Consider the following 19,603-nt stretch of genomic DNA (forward strand, 5'->3'; position numbering starts at 1 on the left):
CTCAAACCAACAATCTTTGAGTTTTCATCCAAGCATATTAACTCTTTGCACCACCCAAGGACTCCATGTTCACATATACTATATGGTTTTTACAAACTACACTTGCTTGAATTAAACACAAAGCAAGAACATGTTTAAGTAGAAAAATTGAATGTTTTGCATGCTCCAGTTATGCCTTAAAAAAAAAAAAATGCCTAGAGGATGTTTATTGGGTTCTCCCTGGGCAGCCAATGGTCTTTGCAGCACTTATACATATAAGGAAAGCCCTGAGAGGTGGTAGGATTAGCCTTACGATGAATAAAGCTGCCATTGTTTCTTGTCTAACTTAGCTCCTTCACCATCTGCCCCCCTCCTGTTCTTCCACCATCTTTCAGTCTTTTTATCTTTCTCCTCTCTCTTCACTGCTGAGGGCAAGGGCTGTGTACTAGCACCTAGCACACAGGGACATAAACAGAGAAGATACTCAGTGAGTGTCAAATTGAGTTTTAAATAAGCTAAGCTGGTTATAAGTGGGTGCTGCAAACATTTTGTGCTCATCTACTAACCTCAAGGTTGGTGGTTCAAACCACCCAGCAGCACCACAGAAGAAAGGCCTGGCAATCTGCTTCCATGAAGATTACAGCCGAGAAAACCCTGTGGAGCAGTTCTACTCTATAGCACATGGGGTTGCCATAAGTCGGAATTGACTTGATGGCAGCAAGTTTTGGGTCTGGGTATAGACCAGCTGTTAGCAAATGCAAAATGCTTAGTACTAGGAATTTACTATGATTGTTAAGTATATTCTTTAAAAGAAAATGTAAAAGGCGTTATTACATATTCCTCTGAACACTGCACAGATCTTTTTTAAATATGCATTCCTAAACAAATGCTTTGGTAGACGATTTTCAGTCAACTTCTCTTTTTTGTGGCATGTTCACTGAATTGAAAAGGATTCCACAAAGATACTCATGAGGAGCAAGAGGTCCAGGAAAAAGTGCCAAGTAAAAGTTGATCTGAGAAAAGCCTCTGTATCTTTAACAGAGCCACACTGCACAAAGGTAACGGCTGTTTTAGGTGTCATTGGAAATCCAGCTGTTCCAACACAATCAATTCACCCGCCTGATCCATATTCGGAATTTTCGAAAATGGTAGTTTTCTGTTTCTCTGGAACTAGAGGCCTGCAGTGTTCTTTCTCCAATGAGATAAAGGCATTTTTAATATTTGGCTGAGATTTAAATCCTCAACAGCCAAGATTTCAGAATAAATATTTCCACATTAATTGAGGATTTTATTGTCAAGTATATTTCATGGTTTATTCATGCCGAGTCCTGCTTCTTGTCTCCTACCATTCATCCCAATGATTTCATGGAGAAGCCAGCAGCTATTTTCAAAATTGGGGTAACATTTAAAATCAGGGTGACATTGTTTTTCTCACATGCAAAAATAATGATTTCTTCCTTTTGCTGAATATCTTTTCCAATGAATATCTTTTCCACTGGATGATTTTGCTGATAATAGTATCTTTCCTGCCTAACTCACACGATAGTTGTTAAGGATCCAAAAATAGAGAACGCACAGAGTCTGCTATGTAAACTGTAAAGGGTTTTATAAGTACTATAGGTTATTATTATTCATGCAAAGGAAGGCTCAAGCATCAAGGACTCAGGGGAATATGGAATCCAATTGAAGGAATTAATTCTGAAGTGTACACAGAGAGAAAGAGAGAGAGGTGTACAGCCAGCTCTCTGATTAAGGTAGGGTTCCAGGATAAGGTTGCCTTTGTCCAAAGCTGACTCCGACAATTACCAGTTGCATAATATTATGAAAGTTACTTAACTGATCTAGCGCTCAATATTTTTAATTTGTAAAATAGGGATAATAATAGGATTTTAACAGGTTGCTATATCAGTAAATCAGGTAATTTATATAAAGTGGTTGTTACATGGTAAATTCTTGCATAATGTTAGCTATTATTTCACTAGAGTGTAAGCATCATAAAAATACTGCTTTAGACAAATTTATTCTTTAAACAAATTTTATTTCAGGCTCTGTTCTAGACACTGAGTATACAGCCATGAAGCAAGATATACAAGGTCCCCATTCCCAGATAATCAACAAGTAATTAATGTGATCTCAGCGACCAGGGCTGTAGAGAAGCTGACACAGGTTCGTCAAATAGAGTGACAGGGTGTGTGAGTCAGGAAGTGGGTGTTTCAACAGAGAGGTCAAAGAAGGCCATCTGAGAGGCTGATCTTTGTCCTAACTCCTGAATGATGAGAAGGTATTAGGCCAACTGTCCCAGCCATGCAAAAATCTGCGGGAAGAACATATCAGACTGAAGAAATAACATTTGCAATGTGTCTGGAACAACAGCAAGTTTGTTATGTTCAGAAGAGAGAAGGATCCCCAGAGTGTCTTCAGCACAGTAGATGGAAGAAGTGGGATGGGGTGAAGGGAGAGAAGCAAAGAGAGGCCACACCACCTGGGGCGTGAAAGGCCATACTGAAGAGTTGGATGTCTTTCCACGATGTGACCTCTGGATCCGACAGCACTTTGCATGGTCTGGAAAATAGAAAATGTTCAATAAATATGTTAATATTAATACATGAATTAAAATTATTTAATACATACACATTACATTTTTAAATAATTATACTGAGAGGGTGTGTAGAGAGTTTGAGACTCACAAGGGATGCCTTCTGTCAACGAAAAATCAGAAATTAGCCATGCATTCTGTTCTTACAACTACTCTACATTTTCAGTAACTCCTAAATGTAATTTAAAAAAAAAAATTTTTTTTTAATTAATTACCTCTCCATTATTTATCATGTTCATCCAGTTATTCATTACACTCAATAAAAATGGCTATTAGGACTATATTGATTGGGTAAAAGTGAGACCTGGCTTTTAAGATGAAGCTAAGATTGTCACATGTGAGATTATAATGTCGTTGGTTGCTATTAAGTTGGCCCTAATTCATGGTGACTCCATGTACAACAGAACTAAACATTGCTTGGTCCTGCGCGATCTTCACGATCGTTGGTCTACTTGAGTCCATTGCATTGTTGCAGGCACTGTGTATTTTGAGTGCCTTCCAATATAGGGGGGTCGCCCTCCAGCACTATGTTGGTCAATATTCTGTTGTGAGCCATAGGGTCATTGGATGATTTTTCTCAAGTAGATCATTAGGCCTTTCTCCCTAGCCTGTCCTACTGTGGATGAGCCATTGAAGTTTGTCCATGATGGGTGACCCTGCTGGTATTTGAAATACCGGTGGCATAGTTTCCAGCATCATAGCACCACGCAAGCCACCATAGCAGGACAAACCGACGGACAACTGGTGGGAGATTATAATACAGATGTTGATGTCTGGGATGATGGAAATATTCTGTTTGCACTGCCCAATATGGTAGGTACTAGTCACACATGGATGCTGAGTACTTAAAATGTGGCTATTGTAATTAAGGAATTGAATTTTTTATTTTACTTAATTTAAACTTAAAGTAGCCTTAAAGGTTTGAGGCTACTATATTGGGCAGTATGGGTTGTATTCTTCTTTTTGTCATTAACCTTCTTGGAGTGGCTCATTAGCCTCTGGCATCTCAAGCCCATGAGTACATTATCCTTCACATCCCAGCGTGTGCTGGAGCCTGTTGGCTGAGCTGCTCCAAACCCGTCCTGGAGGGGTTTCTCGCATGAGCAGGGCACACAGTCATTCACGCTCTCACTCACTCGATCTCACTCAGTCTCACTCACTCACTCACACATACACATACACACTCATTCACTCTCTCATTCACTCATACTCACACACTCTCATTCACGCTTTCACTCAGTCTCACTCACACACTCACTCACTCTCACTCACACACTCACTCACTCTCACTCACACCCTCTCACACTTATACTCACTCTCACTCATTCTCACTGTCATTCACTCTCTCACTCAATCTCAGTCTCACTCACTCACACACACACTCATTCAATCTCTCTCTCACTCTCACTCACTCACTTTCTCACTCATTCTCTCACTCACATTCACTCACTCACTCATCACTCTCTCACTCACTCACACTCACTGTCTCACTCACTATCACTTGCACTCACTCTGAATCACTCTCTTGCTCACTCAGTCACTCACTCACCCACTCACTCACATTCACTCTCACACTCACCCTCTCACTCACTCACTCACACACTCACTCATTCTCACTCACTCTCATTCACTCACACTCACCCTCTTACCCACTCACTTGCACTCACTCTCACACACCCTCACCCACTCACACTCTCATTCACTCCCACTCACTCATTCACTCACTCTATCACTCATTCACCCATTCTCTCATGCACTCTGTCTCACTCCCTCACACTCACTCTCTCTCGCTCTCTCACTCACTCTCTCACTCTCACTCATTCACTCACACTCACTCATTCACTCACTCACTCACTTATTCTCTCATGCACTGTCTCACTCCCTCACACTCACTCTCTCACTCTCACTCTCTCATTCACTCTCTCACTCACTCTCTCACTCTCACTCACTCACTCACTGAATCTTTTCCTTTGCTCTCCCTCTACCCTCTCTCTCACACGAGGATGAGATTATAAGGAGACCTGGGTAAGACACATAGATGCATAAAGCACACCCACCTGCACCGTTTGGTGAAGAACCCTAAACTGAGAACTCAGAGGCACCTTCTTGTTCGCAAAGCATGGCTTTATACATCTTAAGTGAAATGCCCTTGTAGTACTTTTGCCAGGCAGGGAAGACACATCTGTTTCAGATCAAAACAAAATGAGAGATCTTCCCAAACTAGCCTAAAGGGAATTACTCCAAAATTCAAGAAATTATTACATTCTTTTCAGTTAGTGAAAATTTCTGAATGTCATAGTGTCAATATAGTTAATTGTGAAACTACCAGAAAATTATTTTTCTTTAAGAGGTGAAACAGCTGTTTGAATTTAATTGTAAACAAAACATTTTACTTTTAAATACCAAAAAACCAAACCCATTGTTGTCGAGTCGAATCCGACTCATAGCAACCCTATAGGACAGAGTAGAACTGCCCCATAGGGTTTCAAAGGAGTGTCTGGTGGATTTGAACTAGCAACCTTTTGGTTAGGAGCTGTAGCTCCTACACCACCAGAGTTTTCTTACTTTTTAGTAGAGCACTCTTTTGTCTGTCTTCAGTGGGAGGCAAGAAAAGAATACAGATTTTTTGCTTTTCTACAAAATACATTGTCCTACGATGTTTTCAGGTTTGCTGGTATCCAAAGAGTGAGTCAGTCACACAGAGGATCATAAGGCACCTCAGGGCAGATTACTAAAGCCATATTTAGGGCAATTCAAAATGACTCATTCACATTATATTTTGTACTGGCAAACACAATTTCCAGACTTAAACATTTTTACAAACGTTTTTTAGATTCACTGGGCATCAAATAAGAATTTAAAAAACAGATTTTGATGAGTCAGATGTAAATAAATCATATCATGAAGATTAAATGTCTGCGTAGGAGACCAAAAAAAAAAAGACCATAGGAGAAAGATGCTTGAGGAAAATTCATTTGAGAACATATGGAAACCAAACCATTTGGAAAATATTTATTTTTCAAAATTCAGTTTTTATAGTATCTAAAATAAAAGTTTCTTTAGCTACTCAGATAACAGATTCTTTTATTCTCCTTTATCATACTTTGTAATCTCAAGGCACCCCAAGTGGCAAAGCTCTTTTCTATATGTACAGAATCCCCAGTGGCTGAGTCTGTGGGAGAGATTTCCAAGATTTATATGGGTGATGTGAGTACTTTATTCAACAACAGCAAAACCATTTTCACTCAGCTAACCTCAATGGCATCATCTCACAGCATCACTCACACGAACCATTTAAGTTTTTTGGCTTTTGACTTTTTTTTATTATTGCAAAAATATATATATAACACAAGATTTACCAACAACATTTTTCATGTGTACAATAACCTCTTCCCATGGTTCTCTAATCTAAGAGGATTCTGGAGCTTTGTGCAGGTCCTCTATCCTACCAAGTGATATTTTTCAAAATCAGTTACCTATGACCCAGATACACATGTTGGATCCCCAGAGGTGCAAGAATATTAGTGTGACATTTTTGGTAATATTGCAATAGTAAAATATAATCACAGACACTAAAAGAACATGGCAGTGCTCAGTCACAAAGTGGTCGTCTAAAAGATCCAGAGTATGTTTGTATTATTTTTTTAAGTATCTTCAAAATGCAAACACTAAGTAAGAACTTTTCTTAAAGAAGTATTGGACCTTTTAGACTAGAACCAGCATCTCCAGTTCAAGAAACACTACTCCAGACACTAGTCAGTTTAGTCTACAAATGTTTAGTCCTTGACTTGACTTGGTAAAATTCTGCCTTACTCCACGCATATCTCTAGAGTGCAAACTCATCACTGCTGTATCCTCCTCAGTTACCACGGAGATCACTACATAGATAAAAAATTATGTTTTGTCCAGATAAATAAGTGAAGAAGGGATTAGTTTCAAACTACAGTTAGGAATCAATCCATTGAAAGTTTGTCCACCATCCATCACTTCTTAGGCTGGGATCTCTAGAGAAGCAAAACCGGTGAAGCACAGATATAAATACACAGAAAAAGATTACACATGGCTGTGGAGGCTGGCAAGTCCCAAATACATGGGTCAAGCATCAGGTTGGAGGCTTCTTCCAATTCACATGATTGCAGGTGCTAACAAACCCAAGATCAGCAAGTCAGATGACAGGTTGTTGGCCCACGGGGCTGTGGAAGCTGACAGTCCCTGAATCAGAAGCTAGAAGTAGGCAGCTGACTCACAGGACTGTGGAAGCTCACAAATCCCAAGGTCTGCAGGTCAGGCAGAAGGTTGCTGGCTCACGTCCCAAGAACCGGAGGTCAGGGGATGATGAGTTAGATGTGAGCAAGTGAGTGGGCTTTGCCAGAATGTCCATACATATATTGGATGCAGGTCACACCCCTGAGGAAACTCCTTTTACAACTGATTGGCTGACCACATCATGCAGGATGATTACATCATTACATAACTGCCAAGCCACATCATTACATAAAGCCCAGACCACTGAGAATCATGGCCCAGCCAAGTTGATACACAACCTTAACCATCATAGTCCAACCCTGTCAATTAGTCACCTGTACACACCTCCTTAAATCATACTCTATCTCTAAATAAAGACAATTACAGTCATACTTATACCTAACATGATACAACTAAAATGCATACAACAGAATATGTACTGACCCAGTTTGCATCTTACACTTTATAAGTGAGGAAAACAAAAATATTTGATGTACAAATACAGGCAGAAACACTCATAACAATTACAGTCCTCATTTCTGCAACTGGTCACATGGTTGTAACTGGTATTTAGAACTACCTTCTTCCACCACTCATTCCGTATTCCTGTTACCCTCAGCAAGCACCTTAGCTGGTTGTGGTTCTTTGCCTGGTGGGGTGACCCGAACCTTCATTTCTGAAGGGTCTAGGCCATTGGTAGTCATGTTGGAATGGGTTGCTGTAGTTTCCCGTTGACTTTAATCACAGGGCATGGTAGTACTAAGAGACGGCCTAAGGGATCTCCTGTATGTCAGACATACTCTTCTTTACCTCCATTATGTAATATTAATCTGAATACCTCTTGGTAATCAGAATCAATCACACTAGCCAGTATGGTAACTCCCTTCTTTGCCTGTTGATCCAGAGGCATAAGGAGTCCAAAGTGGCCAGGTAGCATTCTTAACATCCAGTTCAATGGAATTAGTGATGTGTCTACAGGTGGGAGCAGTTCTCCTTTTGGAATTAAGACCTCTAGACTTACAGAGCATAGGGTCACAGGGACAGGAAACAAAATTTTACGAGTGGGTCACTAGCAGTAATAGTGAGTGGTGCCACTCCCATCTCCACCTCTTGATTCCTGGACCCACGAATCCTGGATATGGGAGAAACAGCACCATATACTGGATGCTGGTTTAGAGCATATACAGCCTCCTGAAGAACATTGCCCCAGCCCTGCAAGGTATTGACACCTACCTGGCACCGTAATTATGTCTTTAGAAGGTCATTTCATCATTCTATCACGCCAGCTGCTTCAGGATGGTGGCAAACATGGTAAAGCCAGTGAATTCCATGAACACAGGCCCATTGCCATACTTCATTTGTAGTGAAGAGAGTCCTTTAATTGGAGGTGATGCTGTGTGGGATACCATGATGGTAGATAAGGCATTCTATAAGTCCACAGATGGTAGTTTTGGCAGAAGAATTCCGTGCAGGGCAGGCAACTCCATATCCAGAGTAAGTGCCTATTCTAGTAAGAACAAAATGTTGCCCTTTCCATGATGGAAGTGGTCCAATGTAATCAACTTGCCACCAGGTTTCTGGCTGATCACCTCAAGGAATGATGCCACATCAGGGCCTCATGTTGGTCTCTGCTGCTGGCAGATTAAATATTCAGCAGTAGCTGTAGCCAAGGTGGCCTTGGTAAATGGAAGTTCATGTTGCTGAGCCCATGCATAACCTCCATGCTACCAGGCACGCTTTGTTCATGAGCCCTTTCAGCAATGATGGGAGTAACTGGGGTAAGAGGATGACTAGTTCCCAGAGAATGCATCATCCTAGTCAGTTGAGTATTAAAATCCTCCTCTGCCCAGGTCACCCTTTCATGAGTAGTCTCATGAGACACAATTATCTTCACTTCTTTGGCCCATTCAGAGAGATCTATCCACACACCTCTTCCCCATACCTCTTTGTCACCAATTTTCCAATCACGTTCCTTCCAAATCCCTGACCATCCAGCCAAACCACTGGCCAGAGCCCATGAATCAGTATACAGTTGCATATCTAACAATTTCGTTTTTCCAAGTAAAGTAATGCACTCCTGAAGTTCTGTCCATTGGGCAAATATTCTTCACCACAGTCCCTCAGGTGTCAGGCTGGAGGCTTCTCCTGATTCTCATGGTTGCAGGGGCTGATGAACCCAACATCACTAGGTTGTGATGGCAGGCTTTTGGCCCACAGGGCTGCGGAAGCTGACAAATTCCAGAATCGTTTCAGTCTGACAGCAGGCTGCTGCTCATAGGACTGTGGAAGCTGACAAAACCCCAAGATCTGCAGGTCAGGTGGAAGGCTGCTGGCTCATGTCCCAAGTGCCAGAGGTCAGAGGATGATGAGTCAGATGCAGGATTCAGAGCAAGCGAATGAGCTTTGCCAGAATGTCCACACATATATTGGATGCAGGCCATACCCCTGAGGAAACTCTCCTTACAACTGATTGGCTGGTGACGTCATGGAGGATGACTACATCATAACATAACTGCCAAATTACATCATTACATAACTGCCAAACTACATCATTACATAACTGCCAGACCACTGAGATTCATGGCACAGCCAAGGTGACACACAACTTTACCATCACACCACCTCGTAATGCTGAAGCAATCTAATCTTCACTAAATTCTTAGAAATGAACATAGCTGTGTTCGTTAAGTTTTCTAACTTATGAGCACATTCATGGTGCTCTTCTGTTGACCAGTAAACAGAACACAATATTAGCCTAATAGATCTTTCTAACCAAGAGTAGATCCTTCTTGGAAATCCTGGGTCAATGTGGTCCAATCTAATTCTCCACAATTTATTAGTTCTGAGATTAATACATTGATGTTGAGGTCAATAGCAAGCTATTGGGATAATAGTAATGAATCTGCTCAGGTATTTGTTGAAACTTGTTTTTCAGCCAGCTCCTCAAGGTAGGACAATGAATCTACTCAATAAAACTACTTGAGTGCCTATTACATGCACTTAAGGATACGAAATATATGAAATAGCACAAATCTACAAGGAAGCTACTAAGTAATCATGCATGGATAAAATTTTAGACTAATAGATAAAGTGTCTTCAGAACACCTACCAAATGCCTGTTGGGAAGTTTTTGAACTTTGGAACAAGTAACTACTTAAAGTTAATGCTTGATTAGAAGACCTTTTCCAGGAAAAAAACAAATAGTCGTGGCAGAGCTGATAAGATGGCAGAGTAGTCAGACATTTCCGGTGATCCCTCTTACAACAAAGACTGGAAAAAACAAGTGAAACAATTATATTTAAGACAAGCTAGGAGCCCTGAACATCAAAGGCAAAGTTAGAAAATGGACTGAGCAGGAGGGGAGGGAGGAAGTGTTCAGAAGTGGAGAGGAGTTGCCAGACCTGAATTGCTGGGAATCCTCAGGCACCATTCCTGAGAGCAGATGAGGTGGGCTGGCAGTAGAGTCCCGACCGCAGTTTTCTCAAGGAGAGACAGCCAACCACACAGCCTACTCACACCTCCGGAACCAGAGAAGAACGGCTCTCTCAGCAAAAGCTAAGTACTTGCGTATATTTTACTATGCCCCAAGCCCCCAAGCCAGCTTCAGTGGCTGTCAATTTCCCTGGGCCTGAGATAGGTCCTGTTCCATGCTCTGAACTATTCCCTCTGCCTTGGAGAAGGAATAAAAAGAAGGAATAAATTCATCATTGGAGGAAAAGATAATCTGCCAGCTCCACTAACCTGGGCAGCTCAGGACAGAAGCACCTCCTGTCCAGGCATAAATGGGCCGTGGACTTTGAATACATTACTCCCCTGCATGGACCTGTGTGAGCTTATTTCAGGAGAATAGGCCCTTGTTGGCAGGCTGCAACTGTTTCAGTTGTGTGGTGGAGAGGTGGCTGTTTGATGTTTGACACCACTTTGCCTATAAAACAGGGTCTTCGCCTACCCAGATCAGGGGCCTAAGGACTGGTGGCTCAACCCACGTCACCTAGACACCCACAACAGGGGTCCAAGGATAACTGGTACCTCCCAATTCTTACTACCAAACGCACTGGGTGCCCATGGTCCATCTGCAGAACCCACCACCTGTGTGATTTAGGGAACAGGGACACATTTTCATCGCAGACACTCAGGGGACAGTTGTCAGCCCCCAGCCTTGTTCAGAGTGTGACTCCCTACTACAACCAGATACTTCTGCCTACACCAATCATCCCTGCTCCCCTAAAATTGGAGGACAAAACCTGTACCACACACTTGATGGCCAACTACCTGGACACCTGAGCTGAATCCATACAAGAAAATGAATGGAATCCTAGGCTCACATACCTGGCAACAGCTCTAGCCATCTGGTGACAGGACATTGGAGCTTCAAAGGTGAAAATAATCAAGCTGGCTCACTCAAGCAACCTATTTGGGTGCACCAAAACAAAACAAAGCAAGAAGCTAGGATACAGTAACCAAACATAAAATAAACTAATAAAATAAACTTATAGATGGTTCAGAGACAACAGTCAATATCAAATCACATAAAGAAGCAGACCATGATCGCTTCAACAAGCTCTCAAAACAAAGAATCAAGGGATCTTCTGGATGAAGGTGTCTTCCTGGAATTATCAGATGCAGAATAACCCCCCTCCAAAAAAAATCAAATCCAGTGCCGTTGAGTCGTTTCCGACTCAAGACGCAGAATACAAAAGCTTAATATACAGAACTCTTCAAGACATCAGGAAGAAGATCAGGAAGGGGATCAGAAAATGTGCAGAACAAGCCAAGAAACACATAAAGCAGTTGAAGAAATTTAAAAGGTTATTCAAGAACATAATGAAAAATTTAATAAGCTGCAAAAATCCATAGAGAGACAGAAATCAGAAATTCAGAAGATTAAGAACAAAAGTACAGATTTAGACAACTGAATATAAAGTCAGAGGAGCAGAATTGAGGAAGTGGAAGAAAGAATTAACGAGATTGAAGATAAAACACGTGGCACCAATATATGTGAAGAAAAAGCAGATAAAAAAAATTTGAAAAAATGAAGAAACTCTAAGAATCACGTGGGACTCTATGAAGAGAAATAACCTACAAAGGACTGGAGTACCAGAACAGGGGGAGGGATAACAGAAAATACAGAGAGGATTCTTGAAGATTTTTTGGCAGAAAACTTCCCTGATATCATGAAAGATTAGAAGATATCTATCCAAGTTATTCATCAAACTCCACATAAGGTAGATCTCAAAAGAATGTCACCAAGACATATTATAATCAAACTTGCCAAAACCAAAGATAAAGAGAGAATTTTAAGAGCGGCTGGGGATAAATGACAAGTCACCTACAAGGGAGAGGCGATAAGAATAAGCTCGAACTACTCAGCAGAAACCACACAGGCAAGAAGGCAATGGGATGACTTATGTAAAGCATTGAAGGGAATAAATTGTCAACCAAGGATCATATATCCACCAAAACTGTCTCTCAAATATGAAGGCGAACTTAGGACATTTCCAGATAGACAGAAGTTTAGGGAATTCGTAACAACCAAACCAAAACTACAAGAAATATTAAAGGGAGTTCTCTGGTTAGAAAATTTGTAATATCAGGTATTAACCCAAGACTAGAACACAGGACAGAGCAACCAGATGTCAACCCAGATAGGAAAACTCCAAAAATAAATCAAGATAAAAAAACGCTCAAAACAGGGAAACAGCAATGTCAGTATGTAAGAGAGGACAACATTAAAACAATAAAGAGGGACTAAGAAACATAGTCAAAGATGTTTCATGTGGAGAGGAAGACAAGGTGATATAAAAAATAAAAGTCAGGTTTAAACTTAGAAAAATAGGGGTAAATATTAAGGTAACCACAAAGGATATTAACAATCCTACTCATCAATTTAAATACAAGAAAAAAATAGAGACTCAGCAGAAAAAAAATCAACAACAAAGAATAAGAGAAGAACAAAATACATACACTACTCAGCACAAAAAATGAAGTGGGAAAAAGAAACTGTCAACGACAGATAAAAAAAGACATCAAAATGACAGCACTAAACTCATACCTATCACATAATTATGCTGAAAGTAAATGAACTAAATGCACCAATAAAGAGACACAGAGTGGCAGAATGGATTAAAAAAAAAAAAATGATCCGTCTATATGCTGCCCCTACAAGAGACACACCTTAGACTTAGAGACATAAACAAACTAAAACTCAAAGGATGGAAAAAAATATATCAAGCAAACAACAGTCAAAAAAGAGCAAGAGTGTCAATATTAATTTCTGACAAAATAGACCTTAAAGTTAAATCTACCACAAAGGATAAGGAAGGACACTATATAATGATTAAAGGGACAATATACCAAGAAGATATAACCATACTAAATATTTATGCACCCAATGACAGGGCTGCAAGATACATAAAAGAAACTCTAAAAGCATTGAAAAGTGACATAGACAGCCCCACAATTATATTAGGAGACTTCAACACACCACTTTCGGTGACGGACAGAACATCCAGAAAGAAGCTCAATAAAAAAAAGAAGATCTAAATGCCACAATCAACCAACTTGACCTCACAGACATATACAGGACACTCCACCCAACAGCAGCCAAAGATACTTTCTTTTCTAGGGCACATGGAACATTCTCTAGAATACACCACATATTAGGTCATAAAACAAGCCTTGCAGAATCCAAAGCACTGAAATGTTACAAAGCATCCTCTCTGATCATAAGGCCATAAAGTAGAAATCAGTAATAGAAAAAGCAGGGAAAAGAAATCTAACACTTGGGAATTGAACAACACCCTGCTCAAAAATGACTGGGTTATAAAAGACATTAAGGATGGAATAAAGAAATTCATAGAATTCAATGAGAATGAAAACACTTCCCATAAGAACCTTTCAGACACAGCTAAAACAGTGCTCAGAGGTCAATTTATATCAATAAATGCACACATTCAAAAAGAAGAAAGGGCAAAAATCAAAGAATTATCCCTACAACTTGAACAAATAGAGAGCAACAAAAGAAACCCTCACATACCAGAAGAACACAAATAATAAAAATTAGAGCAGAATTACCCATATTTATTGTAGCACTGTTTACAATAGCAAAAAGATGGAAGCAACCAAGGTGCCCATCAATGGATGAATGGATAAATAAATTATGGTATATTCACACAATGGAATACTATGCATCGATAAAGAACAGTGAGGAATCTGTGAAACATATTGTAACATGCAGGAACCTGGAAGGCATTATGCTAAGTGAAATTAGTCAGTTGCAAAAGGACAAATATTGTATAAGACCACTATTATAAGAACTTGAGAAACAGTTTAAACTGAGAAGAAAACATTCTTTTGTGGTTACGATATGGCGGAGGGAGGGAGGGTAGGAGAGGGCATCCACAAATTAGATAGTAGGTAAGAACTACTTTAGGTGAAGGGAAAGAGCACACAATACAGGGGAGGTCAGCACAATTGGACTAAACCAAAAGCAAAGAAGGTTCCTGAATAAACTGAATGCTTCGAAGGCCAGCATAGCAGGGGCAGGTTTCTGGGGACCATGGTTTCAGGGAACATCTAAGTCAATTGGCATAATAAAATCTATTAAGAAAACATTCTGCATCCCGCTTTGAAGAGTGCCGTCTGAGGTCTTAAACACTAGCAAGCAGCCATCTAAGATGCATCAATTGGTCTCAACCCACCAGGATCAAAGGAGAATGAAGAACACCAAGGACACAAGGCGATTATGAGCCCAAGAGACAGAAAGGGCCACATGAACCAGAGACCATATCATCCTGAGACCAGAAGAACTAGATGGTGCCTGGCTACGACCGATGACTGCCCTGACAGGGAACACAACAGAGAACCCCTGAGGGGGCAGGAGAGCAGTGGGATGCAGACTTCTCATAAGACAGACTTAATGGTCTGACTGAGACTAGAAGGACCTCGGTGGTCATGGCCCCCAGACCTTCTGTTCACCCAGGACAGGAACCATTCCTGAAGCCAAGTCTTCAAACATGGATTGGACTGGACAAAGGGTTGGAGAGGGATGCTGGTGAGGAGTGAGCTTCTTGGATCCGGTGGACACTTGAGACTATGTTGGCAACTCCTGCCTGGAGGGGAGATGAGAGGGTGGAGGGGGTTAGAAGCTGGTGAAATGGACACGAAAAGAGAGAGTGGAGGGAGAGAGCGGGCTATCTCATTAGGGGGAGAGTAATTGGGAGTGTGTAGCAAGGTGTCAGCAAACCCTGGTGGCGTAGTGGTTAAGTGCTACAGCTGCTAACCACCAGGCGCTCCTTGGAAACTCTATGGGGCAGTTCTACTCTGTCCTATTGGGTCGCTATGAGTCGGAATCGACTCGACGGCACTGGGTTTGGTTTTTAACAAGGTGTATACGGGTTTTTGTGTGAGAGACTGACTTGATTTGTAAACTTTCACTTAAAGCACAATAAAAATTATAAAAAAAAAATTAGAGCAGAATTAAATGAAATAGAGAACAGAAAAACAATTGAAAGAATTAACAAGACCAAAAGCTGGTTCTTCAAAAAAATTAACAGAATTGATAAACCATTGGCCACACTGACAAAAGAAAAACAGGAGAGGAAGCAAATAACCCGAATAAGAAATGAGATGGGTGATATCACAACAGACCCAACTGAAATTAAAAGAATCATATCAGATTACTACAAAAAATTATACTCTAACAAATTCGAAAATCTAGAAGAAATGGATGAATTTCTAGAAACACACTACCAACCTAAACTAATACAAACAGGGGTAGAACAACTAAATAAACCCATAAGAACAGAAGAGATTGAAAGCGTAATTAAAAAACTTCCAACAAAAAAATGCCCTGGCCCAGGTGGCTTCATTGGAGAGTTCTACCAAATTAACAGAGAAGAGTTAACAACACTACAACTAAAGGTATTTTAGAGCATAGAAAAGGACAGAATACCAAAACCAGGTAAAGACACCACCAAAAAAGAAAATTACAGACCTATATTCCTCATGGATTTAGGTGCAAAAATTCTCAACAAAATTCTAACCAACAGAATTCAACAACATATCAAAAAAATAATTCACCACGACCAAGTGGGATTCCTTCCAGGCATGCAGGGATGGTTCAACATTAGAAAAACAATTAATGTCATCCATCATAGAAATAAAACAAAGGACAAGAATCACATGATTTTATCAATTGATGCAGAAAAGGCATTTGACACAGTCCAACACCCATTCATGATAAAAACTCTCAGCAAAATAGGAATAGAAGGAAAATTCCTCAACATAATAAAGGGCATTTATACAAAGCTAATAGCCAACATCATCCTAAATGCAGAGAGCCTAAAACCATTCCCCTTGAGATCGGGAACCAGACAAGCATGCCCTTTATCACCACTCTTATTCAACATTGTGCTGGAGGTCCTAGCCAGCGCAATCAGGCCAGATAAAGAAATAAACAGCATCCAGATTGGTAAGGAAGAAGTAAGAGTAGCTCTACTTGCAGATGACATGATCTTATAGACAGAAAACTCTAAGGAATCCTCAAGAAAACTACTGAAATTAATAGAAGAGTTCAGCAGAGTATCAGGATACAACATAAACATACGAAAATCAGCTGGATTTCTCGACACCAACAAAAAGAACATTGAAGAGGAAATCGCCAAATCAATGCCATTTACAGTAGCCCCCAAGAAGATAAAATACTTAGGAATAAATCTTACCAGAGATGTAAAAGACCTATACAAAGAAAACTACAAGACACTACTGCAAGAAACCAAAAGAGACCTACATAAGTGGAAAAACATACCTTGCTCATGGATAGGAAGACTTAACATTGTAAAAATGTCTCTTCTACCAAAAGCCATCTATAGATACAATGCAATTCTGATCCAAATTCCACTGACATTTTTTAATGAGATGGAGAAACAAATCACCAACTTCATATGGAAGGGAAAGAGGCACCATATAAGTAAGGCACTACTGAAAAAGAAGAACAAAGTGGGAGGCCTTACTCTTCCCGATTTTAGAACCTATTATACCGCCACAGTAGTCAAAACAGCCTGGTACTAGGACAGCAACAGATACATAGACCAATGGAACAGAATTGAGAATCCAGACATAAATCCATCCACATATGAGCAGCTGATATTTGACAAAGGCCCAAAGTCAGTTAAATGGGCAAAAGACAGTCTCTTTAACAAATGGTGCCGGCATAACTGGACATCCATCTGCATAAAAATGAAAAGACCCATTCCTCACACCATGCACAAAAACTAACTCAAAATGGATCAAATATCTAAATATAAAATCTAAAATGATAAAGATCATGGAAGAAAAAATAGGGACAATGCTAGGAGCTCTAATACATGGCATAAACAGTATACAATGCACAAACACCACGAGAGAAACTAGATACCTGGGAGCTCCTAAAAATCAAACACCTATGCTCATCCAAAGACTTCACCAAAAGAGTAAAAAGATTACCTACAGACTGGGAAAAAGTTTTTAGCTATGACATTTCTGATAAGCGTCCGATCTCTAAAATCTGCTTGATACTGCAAAAACTCAACTACAAAAAGACAAATAACTCCATTAAAAAATGGTCAAAGGATATGAACAGACACTTCACCAAAGAAGACATTCAGGTTGCTAACAGATACATGAGGAAATGCTCACAATCTTTAGCTGTTAGAGAAATGCAAACCAAAACTACAATGAGATCCCAACTCACTCCAACAAGGCTGGCATTAATCCAAAAAACACAAAATAATAAATGTTGGAGATGTTATGGAGAGACTGGAACACTTATACGTTGGTGAGGGGAATGTAAAATGGTACAACCACTTTGGAAATTGATTTGGCACTTCCTTAAAAAACTAGAAATAGAACTACTATACGGTCCAGCAATCCCACTCCTTGGAATATATCCTAGAGAAATAAGAGCCTTTACAAGAACAGATATATGCACACCCATGTTCATTGTAGCACTGTTCACAATAGCAAAAAGATGGAAGCAACCAAGGTCCCCATCAACATCCACTCATTAACGGATAAGTAAATTATGGTATATTCACGCAATGGAATACTATGTATTGATAAAGAACAATGATGAATCTGTGAAACATTTTATAACACGGAGGAATCTGGAAGGCATTATGCTGAGTGAAATTAGTCAGTTGCAAAAGGACAAATATTGTATGAGACCACTGTTACAAGAACTCGAGAAATAGTATAAACAGAGAAGAAAATATTCCTTGATGGTTACGAGAGTGGGGAGGGCCAGAGGGAGAGGAGTATTCACTAATTAGGTAGTAGACAAGAACTACTTTAGGTAAAGGGAAAGACAACACGCAATACAGGAGAGGTCAGCACAACTGGACTAAACCAAAAGCAAAGTTTCCTGAGTAAACTGAATGCTTCGAAGGCCAGCATAGCAGGGGCGGATGTTTGGGGACCATGGTTTCAGGGAACATCTAGGTCAATTGGCATAATAAAATCTACTAAGAAAACATTCTCCATCCCACTTTGGAGAATGGCGTCTGAGGTCTTAAATGCTAGCAAGCGGTCATCTAAGATGCATCAATTGGGCTCAATCCACCTGGAGCAAGGAAGAATGAACACCAAAGACACAAGGTAATTATGAGCCCAAGAGATAGAAAGGGCCACATAAACCAGAGGCTACATCAGCCTGAGACCAGAAGAACTAGATGGTGCCCAGCTATACCTGATGACTGCCCTGACAGGGAACACAACACAGAACCCCTGAAGGAGCAGAAGAGCAATGGGATGCAGACCTCAAATTCTCATAAAAAGACCAGAGTTAACGGTCTGACTGAGACTAGAAGGACCCTGGAGGTCATGGTCCCCAGATCTTCTGTTAGCCCGAGATAGGAACCATCCCAAAGCCAACTCTTCAGACAGGGATTGGACTGGACTATGGGATAGAAAATGATACTGGTGAGGAGTGAGCTTCTTGGATTTAGTAGACACATGAGATTACATGGGCAGCTCCTGTCTGGAGGGGAGATTAGAGGGCAGAGGGGGTCAGAAGCTGGGTGAATGGACACGGAAATAGCGGGTGGAGAGAAGAAGTATGCTGCCTCACTAGGGGGAGAGCAACTAGGACTATACAGCAAGGTGTATATAATATTTTGTATGACAGACTGACTTGATTTGTAAACTTTCACTTAAAGCACAATAAAAATTTTAAAAAAGAAATAGTTGTATCAAGCACAATCTTCAGAAAGCGGCCCTTCAGCAGGCCTGATTTTCCTATTGCTCAGTCTTGAATTAGCAGTCTGATATTACTTTGCTTTGGATAATTACTGTCAGTGGCATGTTGTTGGATAACGTCATTCTATAATGACAAAAACACTATAAAACTATTAATATTCTTTTCTATTGTCTTGTGGAAGTCAGTTTATTCAGAAATATCTTTTAATCAAGACTTGTGCACTTGGACAGTACAAAGGAAATTGATGTTTACAGTCATGTTCTGAATGCACTAAGGCACTGTGAGATCTCCAAATGCCTTCTAAAAAATATCTGTAAAGCATAAAGGAATTAAAGCCAATCAACCAGCCAGTATGTATTAGTCTCTATTACTCCAGCTAGAAACAATACAAGAATATGTTAAGATGTAGATTCTGCTTTCAGAAAGCTTACAACCACAGAGAGGCTTGTAACCCACCAAACAAATCTTTGATGAGTAAATGTGGAATGTTGAAAAGAAAATTTATTCCCATTCTCTAATGTCCTTTTTTTTTTTTAGGTGAAACTTTA

The 19,603-nt window shown here is 40.2% G+C and overlaps 1 protein-coding gene across 1 annotated transcript in view; it reads right to left on the reverse strand.

Annotated features, from left to right (window-relative positions):
• Positions 1–1,633: 1,633 nt before the first annotated feature.
• Positions 1,634–19,603, reverse strand: part of CA8 (carbonic anhydrase 8) — a 203,144-nt gene continuing 185,174 nt past the window's right edge. Inside the window, exon 9 of the mRNA XM_023545700.2 lies at positions 1,634–2,541. The gene's annotated coding sequence lies outside the window, so the exon portion shown is untranslated. The remainder of the gene's footprint in view (positions 2,542–19,603) is intronic.

The sequence above is a fragment of the Loxodonta africana genome, chromosome 14 (assembly GCF_030014295.1).
Source record: "Loxodonta africana isolate mLoxAfr1 chromosome 14, mLoxAfr1.hap2, whole genome shotgun sequence".
NCBI classification, from domain to species: domain Eukaryota; kingdom Metazoa; phylum Chordata; class Mammalia; order Proboscidea; family Elephantidae; genus Loxodonta; species Loxodonta africana.